General features: G+C 43.6%; 1 protein-coding gene across 7 annotated transcripts in view; it reads left to right on the top strand.

The window, feature by feature from the left end:
* The window catches only part of ELAVL2 (ELAV like RNA binding protein 2), a 218045-nt gene that overhangs the window by 165833 nt on the left and 34146 nt on the right, over nt 1-18066 (top strand). The gene's annotated exons all lie outside the window — the stretch shown is intronic.

Below are 18066 nucleotides of genomic sequence, written 5' to 3' on the forward strand. Positions count from 1 at the left end.
TCCTCAGCCGTCACGACGTGCATCCCAGGGAATGGTCGCTTCACCCAGAGGTGTTTCAGCTACTCGCGGACAGGTGGGGGCTGCCGGAGCTGGACTTGATGGCCTCCCATCACAATCACAAGTTGCCCGTTTACGGGTCAAGGACAAGAGACGCAGGCGCCTGTCTGGTAGACGCTCTGTCGGTGAAATGGACGTTTCACCTGGCGTATCTGTTTCCTCCGATATCCTTACTTCCTCGGGTTCTGCGGAAATTCAAGCAGGACGGCGGCACGCTCGTGCTGGTGGCTCCGGCGTGGCCCAGACGTCCTTGGTACTCCGATCTGAGGTGCCTTTCCATCGACGCTCCGTACCTTCTTCCTCAGTGTCGGGACCTGTTGTCTCAAGGGCCCTGCCTTTACCAGGATCTGGGTCGGCTGTCTTTGACGGCGTGGTTCTTGAGACAGCCGTCTTGAGGTCTAGGGGTTTCTTCAGTCCGGTCATTGGTACCATGCTTAGGGCACGCAAGCCTGCTTCCGCGCGGATTTACCACAGGGTGTGGCGCACTTATTTTCAGTGGTGTGAATCCAGAAACTATGATCCGCAGGTGTTCCGGGTTTCCAGAATCTTGGAGTTTCTTCAATCGGGTTTGGACCTCGGCTTACGCCTGGCCTCTCTGAAGGTTTATGTGTCTGCTTTGTCCGTGTGGTTTCAGCGACGGATTGCTACACTGCCAGACGTTCACACCTTTTTCCAAGGTGTTCTCAGGATCCAGCCTCCCTTCGTGCCTCCGGTGGCTCCGTGGGACTTGGCGGTGGTGCTGCAGGTCTTGCAGGGTCCTCCTTTTGAGCCGCTTGAGTCGGTGGAGCTCAAGTGGCTGACGTTTAAGACCATTTTTCTCCTGGCAATTGCTTCTGCCAGGAGGGTTTCAGAATTGGGGGCGCTTTCCTGTCGCTCCCCTTTTCTGATTTTTCACCAGGACAGGGCGGTGCTCCGCACTCGTCCTGAGTTTTTGCCCAAAGTGGTCTCAAAGTTCCACATTAATCAGGAACTTGTTGTGCCAGCTTTTCAGTCACCTGATCTTTCCGCTGGTGAGGCTTCCTTAGATGTAGTCCGGGCACTTAGAATCTACGTGGACCGGACTGCTTCGGTTAGGAAGTCTGATTCTTTGTCCTCTTCGGTTTTCACAAGAGGGGTTGGCCTGCCAACAAGCAAACGTTAGCCCGTTGGCTTCGTTCAGTTATTTGTGAGGCTTATGCACAGGAGGGTTTACCTGTGCCAGCCTCTGTTAAGGCTCATTCCACTCGTTCTGTGGGTCCCTCTTGGCTGCTAGACGTGGCGCCTCCGCTGTTCAGCTGTGTAAGGCGGCTACTTGGTCTTCAAATCAGACGTTTTTGAGGTTTTATGCGTTTGACACCTTCGCCTCTCAGGATGCATCCTTTGGGCGCCGGGTACTCCTTTCAGCACAGGAGCGTCCCCGCCCTTAGTTGAACTGCTTTGGGACATCCCCAAGGTCAACCCTGTGGACCCCCTATGGACCCTGAAGTAGAAAACGAGATATGGTAAGAACTTACCTTTGTTATCTCTGTTTCTACGAAGTCCATAGGGTCCACAGGGCGCCCGCCCTGACGCACCTGGCTTCAAATGGGCTGTGTGGCTGGTCACCGGTTTTCCGTCTCCCATTTCTGTGAGTATGGTTTCTTGTGTGTTTCAGTCTTCCTTCTCTCTGTTTAGTCTCCTCCTCCGGCCTTAGCTGCTTACCAACTGAGGTGCCTGTGGCCGGGGGCGGGGTATAGAGGAGGACGGACCCAAGTGCATCCTGGGAGCAGCAAAGCTTTAACTGCGTGGATCCAGATCCAGCTATACCCCAAGGTCAACCCTGTGGACCCTATGGACTTCGTAGAAACAGAGATAACAAAGGTAAGTTCTTACCATATCTCTTGTTGTTTCTTAAATTGGAGTACAAAATCGTATCCATAACAATAGTTATAACATGCAGTGAAAAGAATATATATTGTACACAGGATTTTTTTTTTTTTTTAAATCAAACTACCGTGATTATTCACATTCTCATTGGAGTTGAGATGAAATTACTCTTCAAGTGCTAATGCATAATATACATATGTCTTTGCCACTATGCAAACCTTTTACACGATGCTCACCAATTAAAACATTTTGGTACAGTTGTGAAAATAATCTTAATACATGAGCAACAACCTACAGTAAATCCAGGCGTGAAAGAGAAAATCCCTCGAACGTCAGTCACTCCAATGCACGCATGAACCTCGGGGGCATCTCACTTGTACAAGCAAGGAAATATCCTATATTTATATCAATCGCCTCATTCAGGCTCTGAGTGTAAAGTCTGTAATTGGTACATTCAATAGGTTTCCCTAGGGCGTAGTCTACGAAATCTGTCACCAGCTCTTTGTGTTCTTAATTCTGTTCCTGTAATGGTGCATACACACGATCAGATTTTTCCTTCAGATATGAACGATAACGATTTAAAAATCGTTCAGTCGTTCATATCTGAAGGAAAATCGTTCATATCTGACATGCCTGAACGACGGACGATCAACGATGCGCGTTCCCGTTTGTCAGATAACGATATCTGACATCTGATGGGTTTGCAGTCAGACTTGGACGATTCCATTCATTTTAATGCAGTCAAAAATCGTTCAAATCGTTCAAAACTTTGGTAAAATCGTTCAAATCGTTTAATCGTTTAATCGTTCAGTCGTTCATCTGACAAATCTGACAAGTCTGACAAATCTGACCGTGTGTACGCTCCATTATAGTGATATTTTGTGGGTTATTGTTATGATGCTGGCTGAAGTGACATAGTAAACTGTTTTTTGTTTTTTTTAATTTAAAATGTTACGGCTATGTTCCATAAAACTAGTTTTTAGACATCTGGTGGTGCGATCTATATATTGTACTTGGCAGCTACACTGTACTGCATATGACATATTACCATTACATTTAATAAATGACTTGATGGGGAATGTTTTACTATTTTTAGAGGATGTTATATTTTTTAGGCAATTTGTAATAAAGGAACAAGTTGTACATCTTGTTTGATTACATCTATAGCATCCATTTAGCAGTTGCGGAATCCAATTCAGTTTAATACTTTGTTTCTGCTCTGCCTGAAATAGACTGGGTGCAAAAATATTCTTTAATTATTATATGCCTTTTTATATGCAAGTCTGGATGTTCACTCAGAGCCTCTTTGAGTGTGGAATATTAAAGTATGTAAAAATGTTTATTAATTTGCCTTACCTTGTGGGATTCATTATTGTATTTAGTTGTTTAAATGCTGTTGATTTATCTACATGTGATTGTGTTTGATGTGTGTGCTTTGATTGTAGGAGTGAATCTCTATTTAATTTCCTGGTATTTTCCAATTCCAAATCAAGGAGAAAGTTGGGATAATGTTTTTCTTTAAATATTTGTATTTGCTTGTTGGCTTGAGTTGAGGAGGTGTCCAGATTGGAACAGTTTCTTCTTAATCTTCTCAATTCTTTAATAATTCAAGTAATTGTGTATCAACTTTTTTCTTACAAGAACATGTTTTTATCTTGTTTATGACTTTTAGAGCGATATCCAAAAAGTTAATCTTTCCCTGTGATAGGTACTAGTAAAGGTGAGATTATATTTTATTATTGTTTTATTATGGGTAACAAACTCAATAATAGAGGTCTCATCCCCATTCCATATAAAGAAGAGGTGATCTCCGTACATCCCGTAGTGGGCCAGATTTGCTCCGTAGTCGCTACCCCATATATAGTTCTCTTCAATATATATGGTGAGATTTGGAGCAAACCTGGTCCCCATAGCAGTACCAAGTGTTTGCAGATAGAAAGTGTCATTAAATATAAAAAAACATGTATAGGAATGAAATGAAGTTTAGTTGTGTCTTTGGGATCACATCATCTTAGTGTTTTATAGACTTTCGATTCCCTTTTTGCGTGGGATTTTTCTGTACAGTGCTGACACCTAACACGTTAACAAATAATAGTTGGATTTCCAGATTACAGTTTGTAATAATTTAAAGAAATGTGTGGTATCCTTTATATGCGATCTCAGACGTAGCATGTGGTTGCAAATAGTGATCTATGTAAAAGGATTTGAAAATTATCCTAATCCCGATGATTTGGTATGCTCCGGGTGGAGGAGGAAGCCCTTAATCTTTGGGAGATGATAATATGTAGGGAATAAATTGATGTAACTATTTGGATATTGTGCCCTGTTCAAAAGCCAGGTTAAATAATTCCTTCAATTCTCTTTGATATGACCTTTTTGGATCCCAGCTGAGTACCTGGTAGAAGTTGCATAATCAATGAGGTCTTGAACGACTAATCATCCGCCTTTGTAGGCTGTTTTTTAATGATTATGGTTTTGTCCTATCAAAGTTCTTTTGGTGCTTTTCTCTATTGAGGTAATAAATTGTGTCTATAATCTTTTTTTTAACTCTGTTCTAAGTTTTTAAGGTTTTCTACAGTGTTTTTATAAAACAGATCCATCTGTGGACTTTTGTTTCTAAGGGTATAGAATTGTGCTATTTAGTCTGAATTTGGGTGTCACGACCAGGGTCTCTTCCCACAAGCCTGCGGTGCTTACCAGTGCTGATGCTGTGGCGTGGTCGTCCTAGCGGGGGAGCTAGTACTTGGAGACTGGCACAGGGTGCGCGCAGGGGTCTGATGTCTGTGGGTCCTGCTGGCATCGGTAAGGCTATCTGCATCACCATGCTGCGGGTGTCTGGGCGCTGCCATCTTGCCTCAGGGCAGGTGACATAGTGAACCTATCCTGATGCATCAGGTGATTTCTCCCAGCCAGTCACACTCTGCTGCTGGGTACTTAGGGGATTTGGAGCTCCTTGTAGTTGCCAGTGCAACGTGTTTCACAGCTTGCTGTGAGAGAGTTCCCTGTGCTCCTAAGCCTTGTTCCTGCTTCGGAGCTACCTTTGCCTCCTGTCAGCTAAGTCGGCTACCACAGACCTCCCAGCACCACTCTGACCAGTCCCACAGCCTCCAGTACGGTGGTGACTGTCCTGTCTCCCACAGGTTAGCCACTCCTGTGTTCTGAACCTGTCATTAACCCCTCGTTCAAGTCATTCTACAGGATATCTCATTCAAGTCATTCTACAGGATATCAGGATATCTCATTTAGCCATATTTACATCATTTCTAGATTTCACTTCAAACCTGTCACTTTTCTAGACATTGACTTCATCTCTCCCACTACAGTTACCTATCAGCCACATACCCCGGTTCTAAGTTTATTTACATTGGGACTCTAGTTACTATTTGTATATTTTCATGTCTACTAATATCCATATAAAACAACCAACTTTCTAATTTAAATCTGTTTAGTCTTCCACTTCTGTTTCCACCCCGGGTCCACAAAAATCCCAGTCCGTAACAGTTTGCACTGGCCTAATGGATTCGTCCACTATACAGGAGTCCAGAACAGATTTATTCCAGGGCATAGCAACACGTCTGGAGTCCATGCAACAACAAATGGCACAGTATGTACAGGATACATTACAGGCATCGCTGGTTTCCCCTGGCACTCCTGCAGTTACCGCTGTCTCTACCTCGGTAGTCTCTACTGCTGGGTCTTTTCCTCGTCTGTATCTGCCCACTCCCAGCAAGTTTGATGGCAACCCTAAACTGTCGTGGATTTCTCAATCAGTGCGATGTGCATTTTACACTCCAGCCTTCAAATTTACCTACTCCAAAGTCCAAGGTGGTTTATATTGTATCATTATTATCCGGTTCAGCCTTAGACTGGGTTTCTCCGCTCTGGGAACGATCTCACCCTCTATTGGATAATTACACTGAGTTTCTAACTTCATTCAGGAGGATATTTGGGTCTAGAAGAACCACTTCCGCATCATACAGTATCTTACATTTGAAACAAGGAATCCATCCTGTCAGTCAATATGTTATCCAGTTCCAGACATTGGCATCTGAACTCAAATGGAACGAGGAAGCCCTGACATCTGCCTTCTGGCATGGACTCTCAGATCGGATAAAGGATGACCTAGCCACTCGTGATTTACCCACCAGCCTCAATGTCCTTAGCTCGCTATGCAATAAAGTAGATCTTCGCTTCAGAGAATGCCAGGCTGAGAAGCATAGATCGGAATGTCCTAGACCTTCTCCTGCCCCCTCTCCTGCCTATTCTCCTACCTAATCTACAGATGAAGATCCCATGCAGGTTAACCGAACCCGTCTCTCTAAAGAGGAATGACAGAGACGTCTCCAAAAGAATCTTGATGTATTGTGGAGAGACTGCTCGCCTGGTGGTTTCCTGTACCCGTAAGCTGGGAAACTCCCGTTACTAACTAGTCGTGGGACACCTAGTTAAAAGTAATTCTTCCACCCCCAAAGAAAAATGATTGTCTTGTCTGTAGCCCTTGATATCAAGTCTAATCCTGTGTTTGTGTCTGCCCTCCTGGATTCTGGGGCAGCAGAAAACTTTCTCTTCAGTGGGTGGATAAACTGCACGTTCCCTGCATCAACTTGGACCATGCTATCACCTTGATCGCTATCGATGGTAGACCCATATTTAATTGAATTGTTTTAAGAAAGACCCAACCTCTCCAGGTTCGTATCGGTGCTCTCCATTCTGAACATATCCATTTCTTAATACCCAAGGCATCCCATGATATCATACTTTGATTCCCATGGCTATGTAAACACAACCCTAAGATTGACTGGATGACTATGCAAGTTCAGTCTTGGAGTAAGGCGTGCCAAGCTTCTTGCCTTCCGAAGTTTCAAACTGTAAGATTGTCACTTCTGAAATACCACAACTTCCTGCAGAATATCAATCATTTTCTGATGTTTCTGAAAAACAGGCTGATGTCTTATCTCCTCACAGGGAATGGGACTTTCCAATCGAATTGATGCCTGGAAAGATGGCCCCTCGTGGCCGCACTTATACTTTATCGTAGCCCGAGACCGCTGCATTGTCGGAATACATTAAAGAGAATTTGGAAAAAAGGATTCATCCAATCTTCTACATCTCCTGCCGGTTTCTTTTTGTTTCTAAGAAACATGGATGCCTCCGACCATTTATTGATTACAGGGGTCTGAATTACATCACAGTTAAGAACAGATACCCTCTTCCATTAATTACTGAACTATTTTTCAGAGTCAAAGGATCCACCATATTCTATAAGTTGGACCTCAGAGGTGCCTATAATCTCATCCGAATTCGTGCAGGTCATAAGTGGAAAACTGCGTTCAATACACGTGACTGTCACTTTGAGTATCTGGTTATGCCATTCGGGCTTTGCAACGCACCTGCAGTTTTCCAGACATTCGTCAACTAGATCTTTAGAGATTTCCTATATGTCTCGGTTGAGGTTTATTTAGACAACATTTAAATTTTTTCTTCTCCCATTGAACACCGGCATCATGTTAAAGAAGTCTTGTTTTGGTTGAGGAAGACCCACCTATACTGTAAATTGGAGAAGTGTGTCTTCAGTGTCCAAAGTATCACCTTCTTGGGGTATATCATCTCCGGATCTGAGTTGGAAATGGACCCCAAGAAGGTCCAGGCTATACTAGAATAAAGACTTCTCCTCGTTAATGGCCCCCATCACGGCCTTAACCCGGAAAGGTGTCAATCCTTCATTTTGGCCTCCTGAGGCGGAGATCGCTTTCCAGCTACTTAAACCAGCTTTAATTTTAGCACCAGTATTGCGACAACCAGATACCAACAGGCCTTTTTTTATTGGAGGTAGATGCCTCATCTGAGGCAGTGGGGGTGGTTCTATCTCAAAGGTTTGAAGACCATAGGATCCATCCCTGTGGGTTCTACTCGAGGAAGTTCTCCCCTGCAGAAAAAACTACGCCATTGGCGAACAGGAGCTACAGGTTGTGAAACTGGCCTTGGTGGAATGGCGGTACCTCTTGGAGGGCACCAAGTTCTCCTTTACCATCTTCACCGATCATTGCAATCTTCTTTTTCTGAAAAACATACAATGCATTTGTCCTCGCCTGGCCATCTTCTTTGCTAGTTTCTCCTTTACCCTAACGTACCGCCCAGGACTCCTGAATCAAAAAGTTGATGCGCTGTCATGCTCATTTTCCGCTGATAATAACTTAGACATGCTACAAGATACACCTGCATTAGAATCTAAAGTCTTTGCATGTGTCCAATTACAACCTCCCACTGGAAAGACCTTTGTTGGCCCCAGAAATGCGGAATAGACTGTTGACCTGGGCTCACTCTTCCCGCTTTGCTGGTCACTCCGGCATCTATAAAACCATGGAGTTCCTGCAAAGGTCATACTGGTGGCCAGCAATTAAGTGTGAGGTAACAGAGTTCGTGTCATTTTGTACCCAGTGTGCTCAACACAAATCCCCTCGACTTGCTCCGGCTGGTGAATTGATGCCTCTTCCTGTACCATCTCGCCCATGGACACACTTGTCCATGGATTTTGTAACGGGTCTGCCTCCTTCCAATGGGTATACCACCATCTGGGTGGTGGTGGATCGTTTCTCAAAAATGGTCCACTATATTCCACTCAAGAAGCTACCATCTGCTCCTGACTTAGCTCATCTATTTGTGCATCACATATTTAGGTTGCATGGACTTCCAACAGAACTTGCATCAGACCGGGGGGGTTCAGTTTGTGGCAAAATTTTGGAGGGCCCTCTGCTCAGTGTTACAGGTTAAACTTAACTTTTCCACAGCTTATCATTTATGCTTATGAAAGCAACAGTTCCACTGAGAGGGTGAACCAGGACCCCGAATCTTCATGTCCTCATCCCAGGACAATTGGTCAGTCTCTCCCCTGGGCCGATTTTGCGCACAACACATCCTACCATTCTTCCTCTGGACAATCTCCCTTCTTTGTGGTCTACGGTCTTCACCCGAGGGTTCCTGAATTTAGAAGCTTGCCTGCTTTTGAGGTGCCTGCAGTGGATACTACTGTGCGGAACTTCTCTTTGATTTGGTCTCAAGTTCGGAAAGCCCTTACTAAGACTTCACTGCAATACAAAAAACAAGCTGACAGAAAACGTAGAGTGGTTCCTAAGCTGCAGGTAGGGGATAAAGTGTGAGACTCCACCCGTAATCTACGTCTTTGGGTACCATCTATGAAATTCTCCCCTCTGTTCATTTGACCATTCTCGACTTAGAAGTTATTAATCCAGTCTCCTATGGTTTACAACTCCCTCCATACTTAAAAATACCCAACTCCTGCCATATAACTTTGCTCAAGCCTTTGATCCTCAACAAATTCCTTCACATCCTTCCTACTCATCCTAAACTCCAAACTAAAAAGGGGGTGCAATTTGAGGTGGCACAGGTACTGGATTCCAGCATTTGTCATGGTCACTTGCAGTATCTGCTGGATTGGAGAGGCTATGGTACGGAGGAACACTGTTGGACCAGGGCCGAAGACATCCACGCTCCTAGACTTATCCATAAGTTTCACCTGACCCATCCTGGGAAGCCAAAGGAGTGTCCTGAGGCCACCCGAAAAGAGGGGGGTATTGTCATGACCAGGGTATCTCTTCCCAGGAGCCTGCGGTGCTTACCAGTGCGGATGCTGTGGCGTGGTCCTTCCGGCGGGGGAGCTGGTACTTGGAGACTGGCACTGGGTGTGTGCGGGGGTCTGAGGTATGTGGGTCCTGCTGGCAGGGCTAAGGCTATCTGCATCTCCATTCTGCGAGTGTCTGAGCGCGGCCATCTTGCCTCAAGGTATGTGACATAGTGACACCTGAAGCATCAGGTGATATCTCCTAGCCACTCACGCTCTGCTGCTGGGTTACTTTAAGGGGGTTTGGAGCTCCCTGTAGTTGCCAGTGCAACGTGTTTCACAGCTTGCTGTGAGCGTTCCCTGTGCTCCTAAGCCTTGTTCCTGCTACAGTGTTACCTTTGCCTCCTGTCAGCTACCACAGACCTCCCAGCACCTCTCTGACCAGCCTCCAGTCCGGTGGTGACTGCCCTGTCTCCCACAGGTTAGCCACTCCTGTGTTCTAAACCTGTCGTTAACCCCTCGTTCAAGTCATTCTACAAAATAACAGGATATCTCATTCAAGTCATTCTTCAGGATATCTGGGTATCTCATTCAGCCATACTGTATTTACATCATTTCTGGATTTCACTTCAAACATCTCTGCCACTTTTCTGGACATTGACTTCATCTCTCCCACTACAGTTATCTATCAGCCACTTACCCCGGTTCTAAGTTTATTTACATTGGGATTTTAGTTACTATCTGTATATTTTCATGTCTACTAATATCCATATAAAACAACCAACTTTCCAATTTAAATCTGTTCCTGCTTCCACTTCTGTTTCCACCCCGGGTCCACAAAAATCCCCGTCCGTAACATTGGGTTTTGATATACCTTCTCCTAATGTTTTTAAAAAAAAGGAATTTGGACCTGTTCAGAATACTCTCAGAAGAGCAATTTGTTCCTCTAAGATTGTTCATCTTTGCATCTGAATATATCTATTTAGCTCAGAAAATAGGTCAAAGAGGTTTTGCTGTGACAAGGGAGTCCTTTTGATGATTTAATCTCCACATCTAAAAAATATACAGAAGTTACATTTAAAACCCCTTTAGGTTTTTCCAGAATTTCCCGGTTTATCTCTTTTGTCCAACCGCCACTTGAATCTCTATATCTACTTTCCTTGGTCTTTTGAGTGAATAGGCTCTTAATTATAACTATCACTGTTTGATTGACAGACAGAAATACAGTGTCAGTACAGCAGCTAGTAAACTGTCACATACAATGCATATGTAATATAAATACAATGGACTCTGAATCAACTACACAAACACCAGGAATGGTAGGATATAGAGCACTATATAGTGTATACCTTAACCAAGGGAGGTATACAGGGAGCCTGACCCAAACCCTCCTGAGACCAACAGCTACAGTAGTCTCAAATGCACGTGGACGGTAGGTGGAGCAACCCAGACACGCAAAACCCTTTTGTAGGGTCGAGGGAGGAGCTGCCGGAGGGATCGACTACCTCCCTATAACTGCGTTAACTAGCCAGGTACGCTGGACTCGTGGCAGCAGAAGTGCCTGCTGCCGATCCCCGGCGTCAGACGATAAGGCCCCGGTGGTGTAGTGAGGACACAAGAAATCCCGGGCCATGACTGCAGCGGCTTCTGGTGCGTCTCTGACACCAGAAGCAAGGACTGCCCTGTGCGTTTCCCTGGAAGTGAGGAATAGAATTACCTGACATCTCCGCGTGTCCAGTTGCAGTCCGGGTCGCAGCATAGCCGCTAGAAAGCACAGCCATGACCCGACCGAATCAACAGCCCAGTTACTGGTGTTGCGGCCCGGCGGAGGTACATGGAGTCGCAGTACATGCATCTTAATTCAGATGCTTAGTACTGTCAACCCAAAAACATAAAAATAAATAAAAGCTTACGACTGCCTGAGCAGTCCCCTGTTACAAAGGTGCATCTTGATCCTGCCGCACCAAACGAACAAAAAAGTCCTATGGCTAGGGGCAGCGTATACAGTCCGGTGCATAAATATTGGGACATTGACAGAATTTTCATATTTTGCCCTCTATTCACCACCACAATGGCTTTGAACTGAAACAAACAAGATGTGATTTAACTGCAGACTTTCAGATTTAATTTGAGGGTATTTACCTCCAAATCAGGTGAACGGTGTAGGAATTACAATGGTTTCTATGTGCGCCTCCCACTTTTTAAGGGGCCAAAAGTAATGGGACTATCAACTCAAAAGCTATTTCATGGACAGATGTGGGCTATTCCCTCATTATTTCATTATCAATTAAGCAGGTAAAAGGTCTGGAGTTGATTCTAGGTGTGACATTTGCATTTGGAATCAGTTGCTGTCGACTCTCAATATGAGATCCAAAGAGCTGTCACTATCAGTGAAGCAAGCCATCATTAGGCTGAAAAATCAAAACAAACCCATCAGAGAGATGGCAAAAACATTGTGTGGCCAAATCAACTGTTTGGAACATTCTTAAAAAGAAAGAATGCACCGGAGAGCTCAGCAACACCAAAAGACCTGGAAGACCACGGAAAACAACTGTGGTGGATGACAGAAGAATTATTTCCCTGGTGAAGAAAAACCCCTTCACAACAGTTGGCCAAATCAAGAACACTTTCCAGGAGGTAAGTGTATATGTGTCAAAGTCAACAATCCAGAGAAGACTTCACAAGAGTGAATATAGAGTGTTCACCACAAGATATAAACCATTGGATAGCCACAAAAACAGGAAGACCAGATTAGAGTTTGCCAAACAACATCTAAACAAGCCATTACAGTTCTGGAACAACATCCTATGGACAGATGAGAGAAAGATCAACTTGTACCAGAGTGATGGGAAGAGAAGAGTATGGAGAAGGAAAGGAACTGCTCATGATCCAAAACATACCACCTCATCAGTGAAGCATGGTGGTGGTAGTGTCATGGCGTGGGCATGTATGGCTGCCAATGGAACTGGTTCCCTTGTATTTATTGATGATGTGACTGCTGACAAAAGTAGCAGAATGAATTCTGAAGTGTTTCGGGCAATATTATATGCTCATATTCAGTCAAATGCTAAAGAACTCCTTGTACGGCGCTTAACAGTGCAGATGGACAATGACCCGAAGCATACTGCAAAAGCAACCAAAGAGTTTTTTAAGGCTAAAAAGTGGAATGTTATGCAATGGCCAAGTCAATCCCCTGACCTGAATCCGATTGAGCATGCATTTCACTTGATGAAGACAAAACTGAAAGGAAAATGCCCCAAGAACAAGCAGGTACTGAAGACATTTGCAGTAGAGGCCTTGCAGAGCATCACCAGGGATGAAACCCAGCGTCTGGTGATGTCTATGCATTCCAGACTTCAGTCTGTAATTGCCTGCAAAGGATTTGCCACAAAGTATTAAAAAGTGAAAGTTAGATTTAGGATTGTTTAGTTTGTCCCATTACTTTTGGCCCCTTAAAAAGTGGGAGGCACTTATAGAAACCGTTGTAATTCCTACACCGTTCACCTGATTTGGATGTAATTACCCTCAAATTAAATCTGAAAGTCTGCAGTTAAAGCACATCTTGTTTGTTTCATTTCAAAGCCATTGTGGTGGTGAATAGAGGGCAAAATATGAAAATTATGTCAATGTCCCAATATTTATGCACCTGACTGTATATGGAGGAGGACCTGAGGCATCCTGGCAGCTGAAGCTTTAACTGTTTGGTGCCTGGTCTCTCCAACCATAATATCCCCTATGGTATCCCTGTGGATCCTATGGACCACAAAGAAAAGGCATTATCTAGGTAAGTCTACCATAATTCTGATTTATTTTTATTTTTTTTTTAGTGGAATTCTATTAGGTTTAGGAGTAAATGTCATACAAATGTCTTACAATGTAGCTGCCATTTACAATACGTAGGACATACCACCAGATACCTAAAAACTAGGTTTATGGAACATAAACGTAACATTTTAAATAATAAAAAAAAAAAAAAAAAAGTTAATTGCATCCCTTCAGCCAGCCTCATAAGTGACCCACAAAATATCACGACTGCAGGGGTAGAATTAAGAACACATAGAGGCGGTGATACATTTCGTAGACTACGCCTTAGGGAAACATATTGGATGCACCATTTACAGACTTTACACCCGGAGGGCCTCCAATGAGGCAATTGATTTTAGACTTTTAGGATATGTGCTTGCTTGTACAAGTGAGGTTCATGCGGGCATTGGAGTGACCGACCGGTGGCACTATGCCCTTTTGACGTTTGAGGGATGTTTACTTTCATGTCTGGATTTACTGTAGATTGTTTCTCGTGTATCAGATATTTTTACACCTGTACTAATGTTTTAATTGCCGAACATTGTGCAAAAGGTTCGCATAGAGGCAATGACGTACATATATTTCGCATTAGTTCTTAATGAGTAATTTCATCTCTCAATCTTCAATGGGACCATCTTAATCAAATTATTTGTCAATTTTAGTTCTAAAAAAAACCCTTTCTGTATAAAATCTATATATTCTTTTCACTGCATATTTATAACTATTGTTATGGATATGATTTTGTACTCCCTTTAAAGAAATGGATAGCCATTTGTGCAAATTAATATCCCTCCGGATTGCTGCAACTACGATAATTTAATTATACACTATACAGTATATTCTGGCAGGTAACAATTTGGATAAAATTTGTTTGAGAACTTGCAAAAGAGTGGATTTGTATACACCAACAGGAAACAAAACCGATTTATACCAGTTTGTATGGCGTAACACAAATACTGCTGTACTGAAAATAAATGAGTCCGCAAATACAGAGAAAAAAAATCTTTATACGTTTTTATAGGGTCTTACCCCAAATATCAATTGTCAGAAAAGACATACACCCGACTTGAAAAATAAAAAAAAGCTCTAGTCAGCCACGGGACACCACACCCTTCTGAAGAGACTGCCAGCAGAGAAAGGCATTAAGGCAATGGTCATCTGACTGCTATTAAACAGAGGTACCCGGTCAATATTCACCTTATGTCATCTGAAGTATCTTGGATCTGCTCTGTGACCATGGCTCGCTGCAGCCCCGAGGCTCTCATAACCTCAAAGACCACTTGGCTGCTGCCAGGCACATTGCCGGTCTCGCTGCCAGGGCACCTCTACCTTCAAGTGCTCCAGAGGATATACTGCTTATTCTTTGCACACCATAAATTGCAAAACAAGAAAAAAAACAGTTTCTCAGTAACAACTGGAAACTGACATCCTGGTGTAAATGCAGTGAAGGCTGTATATGATTAGTTAATAACAACAAATTTGAGACACTGCTGCTAGTTCAAGTAGCCAGTAACCCATCTGGCAGAACAATGTACATAGAAAAGAAAACTTGGAAAAGAACTGCGCAAATGTCAATGAATTACTTCAATGTGAAAGTTAAATAATGTGTTGGATTGATGAAGAAAGGCTTCCTTAAAAATAATAAATGTATTTACAATTTTCAATTAAGAGATAAAACCGTTAAATACTTAGTAAAATGATGCAGTGATACACTTCATAGTGCTTAGCAGTTAGCCACTGTAATAGATGTAATAAATATATTGATACTTTGTTCCCCAGCTGGTTGTAGCAGTAATAAATATATATGCAATGTCTCGTTTCAAGATAGTCCTTCAAATATAATATATGCTCACCGGCTGTGATTGAAATGTCAGAGTTCCCAAATGAAACCAATCTGTTTCCTGAGATGTATGTCAGGTATGCTTGTTTTCCTTGATGCCGCTATGTGGGAGGTCTGCAGTACCTCTCACCTGTCTATAAAGATAGACAATGGGAACAGAATAGTACACTGTGTCAACTGAATATCCAGTACTCACAGGATTGTTTCTCCTTTCCGTCTCCGCTCACCGCGGGTGGTTTGGTGCTGCTGAGTGTCACAAATCTTCACTGCTTGGTGTCTCTGAACCTCGCTCCGACTGCTGCGTGTCTGGCTCACCTGCCTCACCTCTGATGTTATTGAAGCATATAAGAGAAATCGGTCTTGGAATGCAGCATTATGCAATGAATTATTGAATGGTATCAAGCCGCGAAAGTTGTGGACATTCAGCCGCACCTATCCACCCGCAGTGAGCTGAGACTGAGCTGGACACACCTCCCCACCCTCAGTGCTCAGAGGTGAGGCAGGGGAGCCAGACACGCAGGAGCCGGAGCGAGGTTCAGAGACACCAAGCCGCGAAGATTTGTGACTCAGCCGCACCAAACCATCCGCGGTGAGCTGAGACGGAAAGGAGAAAGAATCCTGTGAGTACTGGATATTCAGCTGACAGTGTACTATTCTGTCCCCATTGTCTATCTTTATAGACAGGTGAGAGGTACTGCAGACCTCCCACATAGCGGGATCAAGGAAACAAGCATACCTGACATACATCTCAGGAAACAGATTGGTTTCATTTGGGAATTCTGTGACATTTCAATCACAGCCGGTGAGCATATATTATATTTGAAGGAATATCTTGAAACGAGACATTGTATATATATTTATTATTGCTGCAACCAGCTGGGGAACAAACAAGTATCTATCTTGTATTTAATACATCTATTAGAGTGGCTAACTGCTAAGCGCTATGAAGTGTATCACTACATCATATTACTAAGTATTTAACTGTTTTATGTCTTGAAAATTGTGAATAAATTTATTATTTTTAATGAAGCCTTTCTTCATCAATCCAACACATATTATTTAACTTTCACATTGAAGTAATTCATTGACATTTTGCGCAGTTCTTTTCAAAGTTTTCTTTTTCTACACCACAAATTGCAGCTGCAACATAGAGGAGCAACACCGGCAATCCCAGGGCACAGTCTCTGCTACCCAGTGTGCTCATTCGGAGCCTAGATTTATACAGGACTTTGACTTATTCCGGAGACTGTATACAGAGGTTACACATGGGGATGAGATCCACTTCTTTTGTTCTTAATTCAATTTTAGCATATCCAGATTGGCAATGCTTATTATTGATCTAGTGTAACAAATATATGTCTCAACAACCACTCTGGAAGCAATACTGCTCTGAGATAAGTTATCAGTATTGAAAGTGGATCCCATAGGAGAACATTGACTTTCACTCTCAGACGTATGAGAGCTAGCATACTATACAGGCTGAGTGTGGAATTAGGCAGTGACATTGCTACATTTTATCACGAGTCTGTTACGGAATCGGTGTGAATTACCGCTGAACCCCTGGCCGGCGGTTCAAATCCCGACTGTGCCTGCCCGACAGAGGAGTAAATCCCGATGGTCCCTTGGTAAATATTCACTAACCTAATCTACCCCCTAATCCTCCTTGAGGGTGCCTAACCCTAACCTCTCCCCCCCCCCCCCTCCTCCTGTGCCTAACCCTAGCCCCCCCCCCACCCCATAGCCGCCTATTCAGAAGTCCCCCAAGGGGGTGCCTAACCCTAACCTCTCCCCGGGGGTGCCTAACCCTCCCTCCCCCTAGCCTAACCCTAACCTCCTGGGAGTGTGCTTAACCCTAAGTCCCCCCCTGGCAGCCCTAACCCAACCCCCCTGCGGCGCCTGGCATCCGCTCGATCGGGATGCCCGGTGCGGGTCTCCCGACTTTGTCCCTAGTCGGGATAACAGTGTCTGGAATCTGGCGGTCAGCATTCCGTCCGCCGTCTTACTGAACGTATACCTCTGCTATCATACTGTGTATTTCTACTTTGCTTTTATGTGTCTTATATTTTTTATGGAACCATGATTGCGTAATTGTATCTAAACTTAACTCATTTGAATATCTTTGATTACACAAACAAGACTCCTAAGCGTTTCTCTTTCCTTTTTTACTATTATCCATAAAAAGAGCACACATTTTCTTAAGAGATAGCTACTGTGGAGTCTATAGCTTGGAACAGTTGTTCTGTCAGTACCTAGAACAGTGTACTGAGTTTCACTTATTTTTTTCATAAAGTGATGCAGGTCTGGGCATTATCAAGACGTCACAGTTCAGTAACGCAACCTACCATTACCTTTACATACTGCTATACCATGACTTTTGGCATAAATGTTCCATGTATAACTTTCCAAACTCTCCAAGTGTTTAGTTTTTGTAGAATATTCTGCAGGTTGAGATTTTTGGAGATACAATAAAGCAGCTGGTGCATGTGGATGTAAAGTCAAGAGACTGCTTATTGCAGGGGTAGCCAACCTCTGTCCTTGAGAGCTACTAACAGTTCATGATTTCCAGACCACCTAGCAGGCTCACAGGTGTATTCATTACTCACTAACACATTTGAAAAGATCAACAGGTGGAGCAAATTATTTCACTTGTGATTCTGTTAGGAGACCTGGAAAACATGCACTGTTGGCAGCTCTCAAGGACCAGGGTTGGTTACGCCTGGCTTAGTGAAACACTTTCTAGAGGAGTCTTTATAATGTATCTGAATGGGGGAACCTGTGTGAGAGATGATGGATTTCCGGTAGGTCTAATCCTACCTATGATTTAGGTTGCATAAGTTAACTCTGGCGTGACTTGTTTTTTGTTTTTTAATGCCAGATGTATGGCATAGGAAAGCTTGGGGAAAACTACACACTTAAATAAAGCAATCCTACTCCATTACAT

This window comes from Taudactylus pleione, unplaced genomic scaffold (genome assembly GCF_031769625.1).
Source record: "Taudactylus pleione unplaced genomic scaffold, aTauple2 ptg000127l, whole genome shotgun sequence".
Classification (NCBI taxonomy): Eukaryota; Metazoa; Chordata; class Amphibia; order Anura; family Myobatrachidae; genus Taudactylus; species Taudactylus pleione.